This window comes from Mauremys reevesii, linkage group 3 (genome assembly GCF_016161935.1).
Source record: "Mauremys reevesii isolate NIE-2019 linkage group 3, ASM1616193v1, whole genome shotgun sequence".
Classification (NCBI taxonomy): domain Eukaryota; kingdom Metazoa; phylum Chordata; order Testudines; family Geoemydidae; genus Mauremys; species Mauremys reevesii.
The window spans coordinates 66,391,197-66,410,416 of NC_052625.1; the positions used below are offsets into that span (position 1 = coordinate 66,391,197).

General features: G+C 43.8%; 1 long non-coding RNA gene across 2 annotated transcripts in view; it reads right to left on the reverse strand.

Moving 5' to 3' along the window:
• Window positions 1-6,157: 6,157 nt before the first annotated feature.
• LOC120401550 overlaps window positions 6,158-19,220 on the reverse strand; it is a 54,347-nt gene continuing 41,284 nt past the window's right edge. For both annotated transcript variants that reach the window (XR_005596531.1, XR_005596532.1), the window contains 2 exons: window positions 7,687-7,746; window positions 6,158-6,849 (listed from right to left, as the gene is read on the reverse strand). This is a non-coding gene — a long non-coding RNA (uncharacterized LOC120401550). The remainder of the gene's footprint in view (window positions 6,850-7,686; window positions 7,747-19,220) is intronic.

The following is a 19,220-nucleotide window of genomic DNA, read 5'->3' on the forward strand; positions in this document are numbered from 1 at the left end:
CTCTTACCAAAAGCTGCCCTGGCACTGCAGTTGTCTGTCTATTCATGACTTGGCCCTCTGGTCAGGTCACATTTAGTTCCTCCCCTTCTGGAGCAAGCCAAGAATCCAATAAACTAAACACAAATAAACATAACTCTTCACCCCTTCCCAGGCTCTGCAGGGTTGTCCTCCCACTCTTGTTCAGAGTGACAGCTCCTACAGTTTTCTCCCAGGAGACCTGGTCCTTCTCTTCCTTTTGTCAGAGTGTTTCTGCACTACCTTTTGCAGTGGACCAATAAAGGAAGCAAGGCCCTTTCTCTCTTCTGGGTTCCAGTCCAGGGACCCTGTGGCAAGCTGCTAATGTCCGCTCCCACACACTCCTTGCTGCCTTCCTGGACGTCTTTACCTTAGACTCCTTTAAGCCTTTTCCCACAGCCCTCCCTGGTCTTTCTGTACATCTGCCTCTCTCCCCCCCCCAACCCCCCCAGCAACCAGAATGCAACTACAGAGTTCTTCTCTTTGGAGCCGGTTTCTTATTTGGGATTCCTCCCTTTACATTCACCACCCAGCTCCTCCCTCAGCTGGTCTTCATCTTCAGTTAGGCCTGACCCACCGTTCAGGTGCGACCAGCTGCACTAGTTACTCTGGCCTGGTCTACACTACGCGTTTAAACTGATTTTAGCAGCGTTAAACCGATTTAACGCTGCACCCGTCCACACAATGAGGCCCTTTATATTGATATAAAGGGCTCTTTAAACCGGTTTCTGTACTCCTCCCCAACGAGAGGAGTAGCGCTAAAATTGGTATTACCATATCAGATTAGGGTTAGTGTGGCCGCAAATTGACGGTATTGGCCTCCGGGCGGTATCCCACAGTGCACCATTGTGACTGCTCTGGACAGCAATCTGAACTCAGATGCACTGGCCAGGTAGACAGGAAAAGCCCCACGAACTTTTGAATTTATTTCCTGTTTGCCCAGCGTGGAGCTCTGATCAGCACGGGTGGCGATGCAGTCCCAAATCCAAAAAGAGCTCCAGCATGGACCATACGGGAGATACTGGATCTGATCGCTGTATGGGGAGGCAAATCTGTTCTATCACAGCTCCGTTACAGAAGACGAAATGCCAAAGCATTTGAAAAAATCTCCAGACAGAGGCCACAGCAGGGACTAAGCACAGTGCTGCGTGACAAGCGTAATGGAAAGCCAAAGAATCAAATGGACGCTCATGGAGGGAGGGAGGGGGTACTGAGGACTCCAGCTATCCCACAGTCCCCGCAGTTTCCGAAAAGCATTTGCATTCTTGGCTGAGCTCCCAATGCCTGCAGGGTCAAACACATTGTCCGGGGTGGTTCAGGGTATAGCTCGTCAATTTACCAACCCCCCCCCCCCCCGTGAAAGAAAAGGGGAAAAAATCGTTTCTTGACTTTTTTCAATGTCACCTATGTCTACTGAATGCTGCTGGTAGACGTGATGCTGCGGCAGTGAACAGCAGCATCCTCTCCCCTCCCCGGTGGCAGATGGTACAATATGACTGCTATCCATCGTCATCATCAGCCCGTGAGTGCTCCTGGCTGGCCTCAGGTGAGGTCAGCTGGGGGTGCCTGGGTAAAAATAGGAATGACTCCAGGTCATTCCCAGTAGATGGTACAGAACGGCTGGTAACCGTCTTCATCATAGCAACTGGGGGCTGAGCTCCATCAGCCCCCCCGCTTCATGTCTAAAGAAAAGATTCTGTACTGCCTGGACTATCATAGCAGTGGGATGCTGGGCTCCTCTCCCCCCCACCCTTTAATATCCTGCCTGGACTATCATAGCAGCTGGAGGCTGCCTCTCCCTCATTTTATCTCACTAACAAGTCAGTGTTTCTTATTCCTGCATTCTTTATTACTTCATCACACAAATGGGGGGACACTGCAATGGTAGCCCAGGAGGGTTGGGGGAGCAGGGAAGCAACAGGTGGGGTTGTTGGAGGGGCACCCCCTAGAATGGCATGTAGCCAGTGATGAGCTGCCAAAATACTAACAACCGGTTCTCTCCTCCTCCTCACCCCAGGAGGGGTCATGCCCCCCCCCAGGGGACTCCTGTCCCATCCAACCACTCCATGTTCCTTGACAGGCCCCCCCCCCGACCTATGCCCTATCCACCCCTCTTCCCTGTCCCCTGTCTGTCCCCTGCCACCCCATCCAACCCCTTCTCTCATTCCTGATGGCACCCAGGGACCCCTACCCCATCCAACCACCCCTTCTCTCTGTCCCCTGACTGTCCCTGGAACCGCTGCCCCTAACTGCCCCCCCCACCCCATCCAACCCCTGCTCCTTCCTGATTGCCCCCCGGGACCCTTGCCCCCGTTCAATCCCCCTGTTCCCTGCCCTCTGACACTAATCACGCCCCCAACTCCCCTGCCCTCGTCCCACACCAGCTCCCTGCTCCCTTACCCTGTTACTTGGAGCTGGGGGGCCCAGCTGGGCTGGGGCTGGGATCGGAGGCACCCAGGCCACGTCGGGGCCAGACCAGGAACCGCGCCCCCGGGCCGACCCGGGGCGAACAGGAGCCGCGCTGCCGGGCCGGACCCCTGGGGCCGAACAGGAGCCACGCCGCCGGGCCGGACCCACACCCGCACCGGCCGGCCCAGACTCCGGGGACCGGATGCCGGGGCAGCAACCGCGCCGCCCGGCCCGGACCCTGGGGACCGGACGCCGGGGCAGCAACCGCGCCGCCCGGTCCGGACCCCGGGGGCCGAACAGGAGCCACGCCGCGCTGCCCTGCCCGGCAAGGTCGCAGCTGGACCCCGGGGGCCAGGAGCTGCACCGCGCCACCCGGCCCCAGGGACCAAGGTCCGGCCCCGACCTCGCCCGGCAGCCCAGCGCCTGGAGCCCTCCACCCACTGGCGCCCCCACCCCCAGCGCAAACTCACCTGGTGGAAGCCTCTGCTTTCTTCTCAGCCCTCCCAGGCTTCCCGCACGAACAGCTGATTCGTGGGAAGCTGGGGAGGGGGAGGAGAAGCCGGAGGAGCATTTAGAAGACGAGGCGGAGTGAGGTGAGCTGGGGCTGGGGGAAGGGCAGGGAGCTGCTAGAGCGTTTATTACATTTAAAAGCCCTTTTGGAACTAGTTGTTCCTCCAGGAACAACCGGTTCTAAACTGGGCTTCTAAATTTAACAACCGGTTCGCGCGATCCGGTGCGAACCGGCTGCAGCTCATCACTGCATGTAGCTCATCATTTCTGCGGGATCTGACACGGAGCGGCTGTGCTCTCTGGTACACTGGTTCTCTAGCACACTTGCCCCATATTCTAGGCAGGACTGACTCTATTTTTAGATACAACATAAAGGAGGGAATGACCCGGGGAGTCATTCCCATTTTTGTCTTTGCGCCCCTGGCCAACCTCAGCCAGGAGCACCCATGACAGCAGCAGACGGTACAGAACGACTGATAACTGTCATCTCATTGCCAATTTACAATGACATGGCAGACGGTACAGAATAACTGATAACCGTCTCTGCTATCTTGCAAAGGCAAATGAATGCTGCTCTGTAGCACTGCAGTACCGCCTCCGTCAGCGGCATCCAGTACACATACAGTGACAGTGACAAAAGGCAAAACAGGCTCCATGGTTGCCATGCTATGGCGTCTGCCAGGGCAATCCAGGGAAAAAGGGCGCGAAATGATTGTCTGCCATTGCTTTCACGGAGGAAGGAATGAGTGACGACATTTACCCAGAATCACCCGCGACACTGTTTTTGCACCATCATGCATTGGGGTCTCAACCTAGAATTCCAATGGGCGGGGGAGACTGCGGGAACTATGGGATAGCTACGGGATAGCTACCCATAGTGCAACGCTCCAGAAATTGATGCTAGCCTCGGACCATGGACGCAAACCACCGAATTAATGTGCTTAGTGTGGCCGCGTGCACTCGACTTTATATAATCTGTTTTACAAAACCGGTTTATGTAAAATTGGAATAATCCCGTAGTGTAGACATACCCTCTGTGTCTCTAGTTGAGTCTTTCAGTACCAATATGGGGTACATACCCACCATAGTACTACTGCAGTGCAGGGTAAATGAAACACACATGAACATCAGTTTAAAAATAGCTGAGTGTTCTCCATCAATTAAGTGGGAGCTTACTCAGGGAAACATGCTGGTGTTAGTAACCCCATCATTCTGCCCTCCCCCCCTTTTTTTTGCAGAATTTTAAAATATTGTGCACAGAATTTTTTTTTTTGGCACAGAATGCCCTCAGGAGTAAAGAGTTGTATACTTATTGCTGTAGCTACATGTCACTTAGATTCTAGGGGCTTCACAAATTAAAATTAACATTTTTATAGGAAACAACCACTCCTCCATCCCCTTAAAATCCTACTGTCATCTATCATCTCCCCAAATACCTGGAATAAATAATAGGCCGCAAAACACGCCAAGATGGTTATCAAATCCAGGTTCTAATAGACCAAATTGGGGAGCAAGATCCATAGATAAGGACCCATCAATGAAGAAATCCTAACCAGCAGCTCCCAGTGATTTAAATGGAGGAGGAGGCAGCTGAAGTGCCTCTACTGATTGCAGCTATAGCAGTATGTCATAGGGAGAAAAGCCATTTTGCAGGTAACCAGATCCCAAACTTTTTCAGGCCATATAGTTTAAAAACAAATCTTGGATGCCAGTTGGAAATTTAGTGTTACTCAGTGTGGGGGAGAGAGTGTGAGAGAGCGAGACAAAGCATTTCACATATAGGAGGACTCTGAACTATAAAACCATACCTAGAAAAACAGTGATGTTAGAAAATGGTTTTAAATAGGTCTGCTGAACATCAGTATGAGTTTTTCTTGGGTAAAGACTCCATGAATAGGCACAATTAGTGCTCTGCTGACTCTTTTCCTAAACTAATTCACCCACACATGAGAGCTCTGAACTGGAGAGAAGTCTAATCAATATGTTTAGTTTGAACATTTACATCTTAATGGGATGATTACAATTATTTTCATATTTTAATGCCTCTGAAATAGCATCAAAACATAATTTAGAGTTTCTATATGCATGGATTTCTTCAGGATCATTATGATCAGTTCTGAAACTAACCAGTATTTGAATTTGCTACTGTAATTAGAATAGTAGTTACTGAGGAGGCTTAAATGTTGAGGTCCATAATTAGATTCAGCAAGGAAAGAAACAGGAAATATTAAAAGGAAGACCTAAAAGAATCAACATTGACAATAATGCAGAAAAGTTCAAACATGAGAGAGGACCTAGTACTGGCGACAAGCATCCACATGGGAAAAACACCACATTCCATCTTCAAACTATTGCTATTGTATCTAAATAGAAAACCACAAAATATTGTGGCCAAATTTTTGAAGATGCCATCCAAGAACACAGAAAAATATGAAGGGCTTTACTATTTGCTCAGACAACAATAATAGAGAAAAGGGAGATTCTCAGGTGCAATCACCATCCTAAACTTCTGACCTCTGGGTGCTCAGCTACCTATTGTTGCTTCTTTCTCAATTAAGCTTAATCTCCAACAGTCATAAAACACATTGTGGAAGTTTTAAAAAAAATTCTTCTACATCCTTCATGGTTGGTTGAATGAAAGAGGAGAACTGATGCTCCAGCTTCCAAATGAGACACAGTGGAATTCTCAAGAAGAATCATCTCTCCTCTTGCATCCAACTACCATATGTATATTAAATATTTCCCTGAGCACGGGGATGATTTTGCTGATTACACAGGGACATTTTAGACACAAACAATGGACCCTACAGAGAGGTACTCCATTGTCAAAGGCAATTGAAGGAGGAATGGGAGATTATGGGCCAATGATGCTGATGTTGCAGTTTCAGTGGAAAACTCCCTTGATATAATTAACAAAGGACCAACCACACGAGGACAAAATTGAAAAATGGGAGAAAAGTTATAGAATCTTTCCATTAGTTAATGAATGTGTCTGACTCCAAATATAAAGTCTGATGCTGAATGAAGAATTGGAAGAAGAAAATTTGTTCTTTGGGGACTCTGAACTTTTCTTTTCTTCTCACATTTGCAATGGGAGTCAGATTTCTATCCCATCTGTTTGTGACAGAGGTTATTGTGGTTTTTATCAAAATGGAGGAACATTGTGGAAGTAAAAATCAGACAGGAATCCAAAATGTTTTCAATTTTTAATATGATCTGTAGCTTGTACAGCCAGCTCAGCATCCATTGTGTTTAACATATTCCAATTGATTTGATCAAAACTTCTTAATAAGCTAAGTGTGGAAAAATGAGTTGGCAAAAATGGGGCAGGTATAAAACAGTTAAACCTATAACTAGTAAGTCGACTGGGGGACTTGACTGTATGCTCTTGTGTTTTACGTACAGAACTGCAAACTTTTTATTTTGGAAAAAGTGTAAGTATACTTACAAAGTAGGTGCTTGTGCATTCATTTCATAAGCCACCGGTGCATTTTCACAGTGGTCTCTTCTTTTGGGGGGAGAAGAAAGGGAGAGGTGTGTGTCTGTGCGTGTGTTTATTTTCCAGGTTTGGAAAGTCACAACAACCCTGACATCAGCTAAATTCAAACTTGTATTTAATCACTGGCAGAACCTTTGGGGATACATCAGTATCACTGGCACTTCTTTGTCTTGATCAGTCATCAGACCCATCACTCATGATGGAAAAAGATTTTGTTAATATGAATATATACTGACAAGACATTTGACAAGCAGATGGTCTAAATCGGAGCCTAAATGGTCTCCTGAAGTCCTCTTGCATAATTTAATACTGCATTTTCTTCTGCATGAAGTTGGAGGGGCTTTCTGGACTTTCATGATGTAATACACTTGGCCTTTATTCAGCTGTTACAAAAGGCTAACAGGGTCACAGGAAACCTGAAAGCAGATCATGGGGAAAAGATGATAAATGGTCTAAGAGAAAGAGGCCAAAAAAGTGTATGAACAAAATCCATCAGTTGCATTTGCTCTTTTTTTCTTTGATTATTGACAAAATGAAATGTACGACACCTCTACCCTGATATAACGCGACCTGATATAACACGAATTTGGATATAACGTGGTAAAGCAGTGCTCGGGGGCTGTGCACTCCAGTGGATCAAAGCAAGTTTGATATAACGTGGTTTCACCTATAACATGGTAAGATTTTTTGGCTCCCAAGGACAGCGTTATATCTAAGTAGAGGTGTATATGCAGTCTCTGTGGGTTTCTGTTCAAGCTGGTTTTACTACGTTGGCGTAATGGGGCACTTACATCAGTAGGAGACAAATTTAAGTGTAGACACATGCAAAACTAGATCAATGCAAGGCGGTTTACGTTAACAAACTATATAGTGTAGACCAGACCTTGGGCTTGTCTACACTTAAAACCACTACAGTGGCACAGCTGCGCCACTGTAGCGCTTCAGTATAGACACTACCTACACTGTCGAGGAATTCTCCCATCCGTATAGTTAATCCATCTCCCTGAGAAGCAGTAGGTAGGTCAAGGGACTAATTCTTCCAATGACCTAGCACTGTCATGAGGACATAGGTCATCTTAACTACACTGCAAGGGGTGTGGATTTTTCACAATCCCTGACTGACATAGTTAAACTGACCTAATTTTCTAGTGTAGTCCAGGCCTGAATATGGAGAAAAGCATGTTCTAATGAGCTTACATCAATATTACAGTGTTATGGTATATAAATCATTATGACTTATTAAAGCAACTTACTTGGGTTTGTTTTGATGTGGTCTTTTGTCAGTGTTCCAACCAATCCTTATGTTTTTCCTCCTGATTATATACACATAAAATTGATGGGCATAATTTAATAAACATTCCTGGCTAATGTAGTAAACAGTGAATATATGGACAATTCTTCGACCAAGGTATAATTTTCAGTCACATTTCATAATGCACAGGGAGGACAGATGTTGTTAGAGCTAAACTATGTACATGGAATTTAGAAAGTATATATTTCATTATAAAACTATATTAAAAACATTAAAGTTTGAGGATCTTAGATATCAGCCATGCATCTTTAATTCAGCTGTTTTATGCATTTGCATTACAATATAGTCTTTAATTAGAAGATTGCTCTTTTTTCCCCCTGCAGGACTCCTGCCTCACTCAGCATTCTGCATCATTAGATTTGTCAGTGGCATGTCTAAAGATCTTACTGGATCCTTGCCTGTGTATTTGGTAGCCCTGTGCCTCTGGAAAGGGAGCTCATTCTTCCTTATTGCCACAGCAGCAGTTTGAAAACTCTCCAGTGAATTGGGCTTTTTAAAAGCCAGAGTGGGACCAAAATACTCTGCTGGAAGTCTTCAAATTTGCATCCAATTAATTCAGTGTATGAGTTAACTTTGCTTTGATCTGCCACTAGGGCAACCAGATAGAAAGTGTGAAAAATCGGGACAGGAGGTGGGGGGTAATAGGTGCCTATATAAGAAAGCCCTGACTATCGGGACTGTCCCTATAAAATCGAGACATCTGGTCACCCTATCTGCCACACATTCCATGCTCTTTCAAATGTCTCATTCATTGCTGGGCTGTGACTATCATCTGCAATAAATTGCTCCCTCACTAGAATGTGATAACAGAAGAGGTGGAACATCACTCTCAGCCCTGCTTATAGCTGCTGTGCTATGAGACACTGTTCAGATTGAAGACCATTTCTATTGTGGGTGCCTCCTCTTTCACTGCTTCTTTTTTGCTGTCATCTGCATTGTTGTGATCAGATGTCAGCAGTGCTAAAGATGTTGTTTTTCTTAGGGTCTTATATTAGCCCTCACCACCATAGCGTGAGTGCCTCCCACCTAGTGAGACTGAAGAAAAAAAGAAGGTCCCTTATTGATTCTCCAGATTTGAAAGCTAATAGTAAGAATTCAGCTAACTTGGAAAGAGTAACTGTGGGACAAATGGCCACTGTTGCTGCTAACTCTCAAAGTTTCATTATGAATCTCACAATATTTGTGATTTTCTTTAAGTCCTAGCTGCTTAAATCAGGTTATTATCTGAGAATCTCAGCTCTCATGTCTAATGAGAGTAAGTTGCTAACCCTCATGGCTGCAGACAGAAGATTGATTCACATTTCCAAACATTTTGACAGCGGGAGAGAGACAAAATGAAACCCATTTTTAAAAAAAATCTCATGAGTTTGGGGGCCTGATTCATGATTTTTGAGCATTTGGATTGGCATATATGGGTCACATATATATGCAATTATTAATCACTCAAAAAATGGAAAATAGTGAAAAACGTATCTTCTACCAGCCAAAATGATTTAGGATAGAATTACATTTTCAAAACATTGCCATCTTGCTGTGTGCATACGGACACATCAGCCTCTCCTTGAGATGCTTGAACACAACTTATTAACAAATACATGATAGGCTTTGTTATGAGCACCACTTTAGTATCATAGTTGTAAAATGTATTTCAGGGCAAGAGAGTGAATAATAGCATAGTTTTGTTTCCAGGGCTAGTGTATGACAGAATTAGATCCAGTTAATTTTCTAGCCAGTGTATTTACTTCTCAAGCACCTTTCCCTGTAACATTGTGACAGTGAATACATATTCTTCTAGTACCTATTTACTGGCAGGATCTCTGTTTGTACAGCAAAGTCAGAGGCATCAGTCAACGGGCTACTGGCCCACATACCATGTAATTTCTGCTCTCTGGCACTCTCAGTACCTGTCAAAGGCTGTTGCCAGAGCAACTGAATTGTCTCATGGAATAGCATTTCTGTTGTGAAGCAGATGTCCCCCATAGAAGATCCACAGTGATTATTTTCAAGTGGCTAATTTGAAGGTGGCTTGTCTCTTTTGGCTCCACACCATGAAAATGCCTTAACTTAACATGCTTAAGTACACTTGAGTGTGCTGGGATCATTTGACCATTGCGATTCTCCCTTGGTCAATATAGAAATAAGCTAAAAAGGATATGCATTAGTAGGCTATAAGGGGCAAATTCAGTTCCCTTCTCCACAGACACAAAAGGCCCTTGGAGCATAAGCCATGTCTCTCTGCTGCAGGACAGGGTAAAAAGACTGTATGCAGAAGCCCTCCCTCCCCCCCCACCCCCCAAAAAAATCCATATCAGCATCCTGTGTGGCCACACAGGAATGAGCAAGAGTAGGCAGGAGATACTCCAACCTGCAGAACCAAATAGCCCCTAGTATTCAATAATATAGCTGACTCCTGTCTGCAAACACAAAGTCTTATTCATGAAATAAGAATGTTCTTCATCTGGTCATCTATTTATTCAAGCTGGATTTTTCTTCCTGGGGTTCAACTTTAAGCTGAAATTCATCAAGAAAAATGTCAGGTTTTATTCAGGGGAAGTAGGAGAACAGGAACAAACACAGGAGCTGAGTTATAGCACCTGCACAGCTAAATGGCAGGTTGGTATTTGAACATGAGATTTGCCATTCTGAGACTATGAAGATGCTCATAATCCCTACAATGCCAAGTATATGAAGTATAGAGAGCTTTTGGCACTGGGTACTTTAATAGATTTCTTGCAGGAAAATGGGATTGCATTGGAGAGTGGCTGCAACTGAGCAGAACATCAAAGGCAGCAAGAACAGTGAAGGGAAGGGAGCTTATTTACTTACCTTAAAAAAGTATGTTGCTTACAAATGTTACTCATAACTACAACTGAAACAGAGCTGGCTGATCAAAAAGGAAGGAAGGAGCGGATGGGTTAGAAAGTGAACATTTACATTCAGTTCCTAAATTGTTCACCGAGATCTCAGTCTCACAAGGTATTCAACATTCTGGCCCTGATCCAGAAAAGCATTGAGGCACGTGCGTAATCTTATTGACTTCAGTGGGGCTACTCATACTTCGAATTAAGCCTGTTCTTAAGGGCTTTGCTGGATCAAAGTCAGACTGTTCAACACCTGGAAGGCCTTGAGGCTTCATTCTATCTATGGTATATCTTGTTCGATTCCAATTTTCTATTTATTTCTGCAGCCACCTTACCCCTTCATGTTGTGATATTTTTAGCTCTCACAAACTAAGTAGGCTCAATACTTGGATAGGAAACCTTCAAAGAAAACCTAGAAATTTCATCCAAAGCCCCATCATAGAATAAGCAACCATTGTGCTGTTGCAGTTGATCTATAGGGAGGTTTAGGTTGGACATTAGGAAAAAGTTCCTAACTGTCAGGGTGGTTAAACACTGGAATAAATTGCCTAGGGAGGTTGTGGAATCTCCGTCTCTGGAGATATTTAAGAGTAGGTTAAATAAATGTCTATCTGGGATGGTCTAGACAGTATTTGGTCCTGCCATGAGGGCAGGGGACTGGACTCGATGGCCTCTTGAGGTCCCTTCCAGTCCTAGAATCTATGAATCTATTTCAGGTGAGACAAATCTGAAGTCCTGACTACAGTGATCATCAACAATTTTATGGAACTTGTTTGCAACTCTGGAGGTCTTGACTCCTGTGTTTTGACCAAATTACTATTTGCACATCTACATTCTATCTAAATTCCTCTTGCAGTTTTAAAAGGATACAGTATTTTTCATTTCCTGACACAGGGTCTGAAAACACTATTAAGCATAGTGGTTACTACCCTGAAGCCAATGGCTCTACTCAGGTTCACTCAATAGTGTTTGCAGAACTGAGATTTTAAGATCTTCTGTGCAGTGTTTCAATCCACTGGTAAACTGTTTCTTTCCACTCACAGATGGCTGCACACCAGTGGTTTGGAAGTGCTTTGGTATACTTCAAGAATAAGTGTCATGTTAATTGTCTATTTAAGAAAGGCAGTCTCTACCTTTTTAAGAATATCCATAGTTTTCCTCACTCTGCCTGCTACACTGCTCCTATTCCAACATACTTCCCAAGAGTTAAAAGGTGGTTCCCTGTTTTTCGTCTTAATTCTTTATATTAAATATGAATACAAGAGCCTAGCATTAGGCGCCCATTTGCTTTTTTGAAAATACCTTAGCTCTATTGTGAAAGGAGAATTGGACTGAACATTGTCACCATTGTCACTAATGTTTATTGTTCCCTTTACTTTATTAAAAAAACACCTTTGTGTCTCTCTCTCTCTCTCTCTCTATATATATATATATACACAAAAAACAATAACTATCAAAGCTTAAAGATATTAAGAATTATTTTAACATAAATACCTATACATAAATTAAAAGGAAAAGATGATCACAAAGTACCATAAGAATTGTACAGCCATCTAATACTTTGCAAAGGTGAGTAGTAGTACTCCTTCCCCTCCATGATGACTAGAGTTCTGATTTTTTTATTACAATTTTTTACTTGCCTACATGAACTTCACTGCCTTGTTGTTCAGTTTTGCGAAGAACTCTCTCTCTATTTGGCTAGGTATCACCAAAAATAAGAAAATCTAAGTATTCAATTAATTTGATCCATATTACATGCCTACTCTGAACTTGCTTCCTTTCTTTCTCAGTTGAAAGATCCTTTATTGATTATTTAAAATTGATCTACCTCATAATTACATTGCCAGATACTTATATAGGCTGATCACGTCAGACCCTTATTACTATCCTACTCAATCATCTTGGAATGTGACAAAACCTAGTATTTTTCCATATAATGTAACTTCATGTAAATTGGCAGAAGAGAGAATACCAAAGAATTTATTTGCTGAGAATTATTTCATCGTGGATCTATTATCCATTTTCATTTGAATCTTCTCCAAAAGGTGCACATATGGTATACATTTTAAATATCTATGTTCTTGTTAATATTATGGTAGGCAGAATAAAGTGATAAACTAGGCTATAACTACAGACCAGACTGACTTTACGCGTGGCAGGAATCTAGTAGGTAAGATCCATAGACTAAAAATTACTATAGGCCTGGCAACTCACTTCCCAAATGTCCTAATATTTATACTGTCACTAGGTTTGCCATTTACAGAAATGTAAAGAGGTTGCCCTTTTTACACACTCAGGGAATTTTACAGTCTTTAAGGTTGTTTCTACATGTATGTTTTGGAGACTGGAATGTTGTCCTTCACAGAATACATTTATTGTTCATATATAGCTATTAAAGTTGAGGGCCCATTACATTTATGTTGTTTTGGGTTGGGTTAAGGCTCATAGAAACTGTAGAGTGTAACAGCCAGGCTTAATTGTTAATAAATGTAAGAAACAATTAAGTTCCTTTATGGAACCAGTTAGCTGAAACTAATAGCAGCCACCTCCTAAAATAGAAGCACATGTGGATGTGGGAATGTTGCTGGGTATTGTTTGGTGGAGGTGTGTGTTTGTGAGAGAATTAGGAGAAACAGCAGGGAAGCTGAAAGAGAAGCAGCAGAAAGTCAATGACACAGCCAAAACAAGCACTAGGAACATGTCCCTGGCGAAAGCCTGGAGACAGAGCTTTTGGGCTAAGTACTGGCTGGAAAGAGGCTTGGAACTGAGCAAATAAACCGTCTCCTGCTGTTTGATTCCTGCTGTGTTCTGGGAAACAGCATTTTGTACATTTGTTGTAAGTGAACAGGATTGCATAAAAAAAAAAAAACTTGACTCCAAAATCAATTTCTCCTCCTAACTGAAACAATGCACTATACCCCAAATTTCGGCTAACTAATTAGGTCAAAAAGGTGTAAAAATATTTACACTGCCCTCACTTCACTCCCTCATACTGAGATCCGGAATCAGTTTTTGCACAAACAGAACATAATTTCAGAAATAGCACCCACTGTCTGCAAATAAAGAACATTTTTTGATTGCCACAACTGCTTCAGTCAAATGGAGGTGGCAATGGCATGGAGGTATCATCACACACAAAAAGAAACTTCTGCACATTGATTTTTCCCTTTTGGAGGTGGTGTGCAGTGGCTGATTCTCAATCTCCCCCTACCTCTAACACTGTGATGGTTCTTCTGTAGGTGCAGGGATGCAGGGGAGGTAAAGACAGATGGAAGAGGAATGTTCACTATGACTCCTGAACACCAGCAGTTAATGTCTCTGGCTTTTGCATAGTGCCTCATCTTCACTGGGCAAACACTGCTTCTCCAGGTGAGATCTGTGAGTATCTAATGCTGGCACAGGAAGCCCTGTCAGTGCCAGGGAGCCAGAGGAGGGCAGGCAGGAATCCCCCAGAGTCTGTGCAGAGACACTGGGCCTCTGTGCTGATCTTGGGACTCTAGCAGATCCCTTGAGATATGTCCAGAGCTTGGCCTCACTGAAGTCAATGGGAGTTTGCCTGTTGACTTCAATGGGCCTAGGATTTCACTCCCACATTTAGGGACTGAACCAATGCTCATCCTGTGAGGGGAAGGGAAAAAAACTCCACTAGAAACTTCACACAATATTTCTCCCTGAAGAGCTCCCTTGTGAGGTTTTTACTGAAACAGAGGGCAGTCTTCCTCCCTCTCCTCATCACCCAGCCTTCCCCCTAGATGAGGTTGAAATAAGGGATCTTGCTGTCTCTACTCTTTGCTGTTGAACCTATTTATATTATTTCCACGCACACCCCAACAAGGTATTTTCTATGTTTAGAACTAGTTCGACAGCAAGAATGTGAGCAGAGTCAGGGGCTGAAGCAGGTCATCATGCACCATTTGCTGTTATTAGTTATTACTTCTGGATCCGTTTTCACTTTAAACAATATATATGCTAGCACTGTAATATTTTCTGTAATTGAAACAAAAGGACAAGGGTTTTCTGTAAGATCTTAATCATAAATTGATTGTCTTGGACAGGACTAATCACTTGGCATTAAGCTAAGGTAGAGGCCCTTTCCTTTCAATTCAGGCTGCTTTAGAACATTTCAAAGGCTACGATAAACACACTCTCTCTGATTTACACTCTATGTATTTTAATTTTGCTGAGTATTTCCAAAACAATTTTGAGTGAAGCTAGGAACAAAAATGTCTTGTTAAACTTTTGAACTATGTATATATTTTCTTGGCAAAAGCCTCACTTTCCTGCACCAAGTAAAGAGATTTTATTGGAGCAGAACAAATTTTGTTACAAAACCCAAACCCATCAAAAATGGGGTTCAAAGATAGAAATACAATTAGGAGGCCTGACATTTCTATGGGTGTTCCTCAGAGATTCTGCAGTCTGTGGTGAAGACTCCCTCAGACTGGTGGGCTTCCCTTCCCCAGGAGGTGGGGGAGATTGGCTTCTCTTACCTATCAGAGCTGTTGTATATTGCAAACAGAGCCCTCCACCGGTTCTTAAGAGCCAACAGAAGCTTTTGGATACGGAACAGAAAGGAGTTGATACCATTTTCACAAGGGGTAGGGGGGCTTGAGAAGGTAACAAAGAACCCAGCAGCTTAGGGCAACTTTGTTGCCTCTGGCCCCTCATAATGTGTTAGGAAGAAGGAACTTTCCACCCCTGTAGACCCAAGCCTGGAAATAGGGTCAAGAGCCCTGCTAGAACTTCTACCTCAGGTCTGGGAAGAGTGAGAAGAGGTCCTTTCTGGAGCTACCTCTCTGGTCTGGGTGAGGGAATAAAAAAGAACTTCTAACCCCTCCTCCTCCAGGTCTGATCTTAACTGGGTACGTCTGTGTAGTAGCTGGGAGGTGTAAATCCCAGCTTCCCAGATGCACATATGATAGCTCCGCTCCAGCTAGTATCTAAAAATAGCTATCACATGTCCTCCCAGCTGCTGTGTAGACATCGCCTTTGTGTAGAAGAATGCTCCAGAGATGCAGGGGGAGCATAAATGTGCTGGGAGCAAAAGGGCAAATGTGGGGTGTGCATTATTGGTATGGGGTTTGGGGCATCTATAATAGGTGATTTTATTTTTTGGAATGGGCTAGAAGCTTCCGAGCCACCAGACAGCACTTCGTGCAAATTTGTGCTATTTTATCACCTTGATCAATTGGTCCTTCAGACCTCATACAGATTGCACCGATCACAACCTGTCTTCCATTTTTCTCTTATCTTGGCCTTCTTTCTCCATGTGTGGCCATACCTTTTCATGATAAAATCTTCCCATCTCTTTGGAGGTCGGCCGAGTGGTCATTTCAGTTCCTGTGGGTACCACTCAGAGACAGCTGTAGTCCATTGATTGTCAGTGAGCCTAGCTATATGCTCGGCCCATCACATTTTACTGTACCTGCTTTCAGTGACATCCTGCACTCCATTCTGCTGTCTGATCACTTCATTGGGGACTCAGTCATGGACTGAAATCCCCAAAATTCTTCTATACATCGCCCTCTCCATGACAGACAGTTGTTGCTCCTCTCTCTTTGTCAGTGCCCATATTTCACTGCCATACAACATTGCTGGCAGTACTGTTGAGTTGAAGAAGCTGGTATGTGTTGCATTGTTGGTTTTTCCTTGCAGGACATCCTTGATAGAATTGAATGTGTGCCAACCAGCTTTCTTTCTTCATGAGAGTTTGCCTTCCTGATCATAGCACAAGTTAATTTCTTGGCCCAAATAGATGTATTGTTCAACGTCTTTTATTTGTTCTCCCTTGACTATTATTGGGCTTTTGGTAAAGCATCAGACCGCATAAATTTCATTTTAGAGCAGTTCATTTTCAGTCCGACGTAGCTACTTTTTGTGTCAAGTTCTCGCAGCACTTTCTGTACTTTCATAGTGTTTTCGGCAATCAACATGATATTGTCCACGAATCTGAGGTGGTTTAAATGCTCTCCATTGACGCTGATTCCACCCTTCCAGTTCATCTACCTCATTACCATTTCGAGGCAGGCTGTGAAGAGTTTCAGTGAAACTGTGTCGCCTTGCTTCACACCCTTTTTGACTGGGATGTGAAGGAGAGTGTCAAACAAAGTTATATCCATAGTGCAGTCAGAGTTTGCTTCCTTTAGTAGTTTGATGTAGTTTTGTCGATGTCCAGCTCTGCAAGAGCTTTCAGTGCTGCATTGATCATTATGCTGTTGAATGCTTTTTCATAGTTGATGAAGGCAATGCATAAAAGGAATTTGTATTCCTTTGAGCACTCCAAAAGCTGGTTTATAGTGAAGATATGGTCCAATGTACTGAATTTCCTTCGAAAACCTGCCTGCCCTCTCTGCTGCTGCTCGTCCAAACTCTGTTAGTCGTTTTGTTATTATTTTGGTAGCTAGCTTGTGGACATGTCAGAGCAGGCATATTGGAGGATAATTCTTTAGATCTTCACAATCACCTTTCTTGTACAGCAAAATGGTGTTGGATTCCTTTCACCTGAATGGTATCTTCTGCATTTCCAAGTAACGACTAAATCTCTGAGCAAGAGTTTTCCAGAGGTCATGACCTCCAGATTTTATCATTTTGGTTGTTAGTCCACCTTTTCCTGGAGCTTTCCCTTCCTTCATTTGGTAAATTGCATGTCAAACTTTGCTGATGAGGATCAGGATTGTGCACTTGTTGGTCTGAAGTGTTGGTAGTGGGACATTTATTTGAGAGATGAACAGTTTGGTGTAGAAATCTTTGCAGACCACTTCCACCCCTGTTCTGTCAATTACTGCTTTTCTGTCCTTGTTCTTCAGCACCATTATTGTCGATTTGTACAGTGTCAATTCCCATTTGCATTTTTTGAGGCTTCTGTGATCTTCAGCGGTCATTAAGAGCCTTTCATTTCAGTACTTCTAAGTCCCCCTTTAGTCGTCTTCTTATCAGCTTGCAGAGGAGGGAGTACTCGAGTTTATCGCCATCATTTCGCTTCATATTCCTCTGCTTCTCTAGCAAATTCCTCATTTCCTCCAAGATTGGCTAATTTCACACACTGCCTCAACTTATCAGTGAAGTTTTTACAGTCCTCATTGCAGTTATCTGAGATTTCAGTCTTCCTTGGAAATGTTGGCTTTCAGGATTGCCTTGTTGAACATTTTTGGCCACTGTCTCTGATTTTCCATCTGTAGTGCTTCCTTCTCCACCTTGATGTTGAAGTTAAGCTTCTCTCTGAGCAAGTGATGGTCATTACTGGTGTTGAATGATGGCACTACTCAGATGTCTGGTACAATGCACCACTTGTCGATCAGAATATAGTCAATCTCCTTCTTGTTCTTCGCATTGGGTGTGATCCATGTTCACCTTCTCTTGGCCTTTTTCTTAAACCAGGTGTTACCAATGAACATTTCTTTTGTCTCTGCCAGAGTTGCCAGTCACTCTCCTCATGAATTCCATTTGCTGATGCCATACCTTCCAATGAACTTTTCGCCTTCTTTCCCTATTCCAACTTTGGCGTTGTCTCCCATCACAATTGTATATGTGGATTTTTGAGCAAGGGTTTCCTCAAGTTCCTGATAGAATTCTTCCACATCATCATCTTCACTTGTGCTTGGGGGAGTGTAGATCTAGATAATCTTGAATGTGCTGTTCTTGTTCAGTTGGAGGTACAGCTCTCCAATGCATGATGACTTGAACTTACAGGAGATGATTTTTGAAGACCATTCCTTGTTGATAAAACCAATTCCTCCAACAGTTCTCATGCCTCTCCTTTTCCCAACATGATGGTGCTTCCGTCTCTCCACTTCACTTCCATCTCCTTTCTTTATGTTTCAGAGAGACCAAGGACAGGACATCGCAGGCTGTCCTTGCCTTCTTCATGATATGGTTGATCGAGTCATCAGTGTCTTGCAGTTGTAGGTACACACTGAGAGGGCAGTTCTTTTTCTGGCCCCTGAGATTCTTAACAGACTCACAATCAAACTCCACACCGTTGCTGCAGAATGGATTGAGGGACATGCAAGGAACTGGGGCCTATTTATTAAAGTTTTAGCCATTTCTTCAGCCACATGCTGGCTATGCTGTCAGTGGCAGGTTTATCTCCTCAACTTAGCTAGTACCCAACCTCAAGAAGGAGGACAACTGTCCCCTCCCTGGCACCTTAATGCCATGGTAGGACCTACTGGAGAATACACTCCGCTATCATCACCGTCAGTCAAGCCAGGGTCACCGCTGCACCTCTTTCAGGCATTGAGATAGGATTATGCAAATTTAAAATAGACTTTTTTTGTCGCAAGATGGTGGCAAGTACAGAACCCATTCATCAAAAAGCATTAATTTGGATAGACAGCTGCTTCTTCTTCTTAAGAAACTGAGCTTAGCAGTTTGTTTTTTAGGTTCATGGATACTAGAAGTCACATGGTATGAGTCACATGATAGCTTCTGGGCAGGGCCGGCTGCAGACCCCAGCGCGCCAAGCGCGCGCGTGGGACGGCATTTTAACGGGAGAGCGGCAGGCGGGTCCGGCAGACCTTCCGCAGTCATGCCTGCGGGAGCTCCAATGGAGCCGCGGGACGACCGGACCTCCCGCAGGCATGACTGCGGAAGGTCCACCGTAGGCGCAGGACCA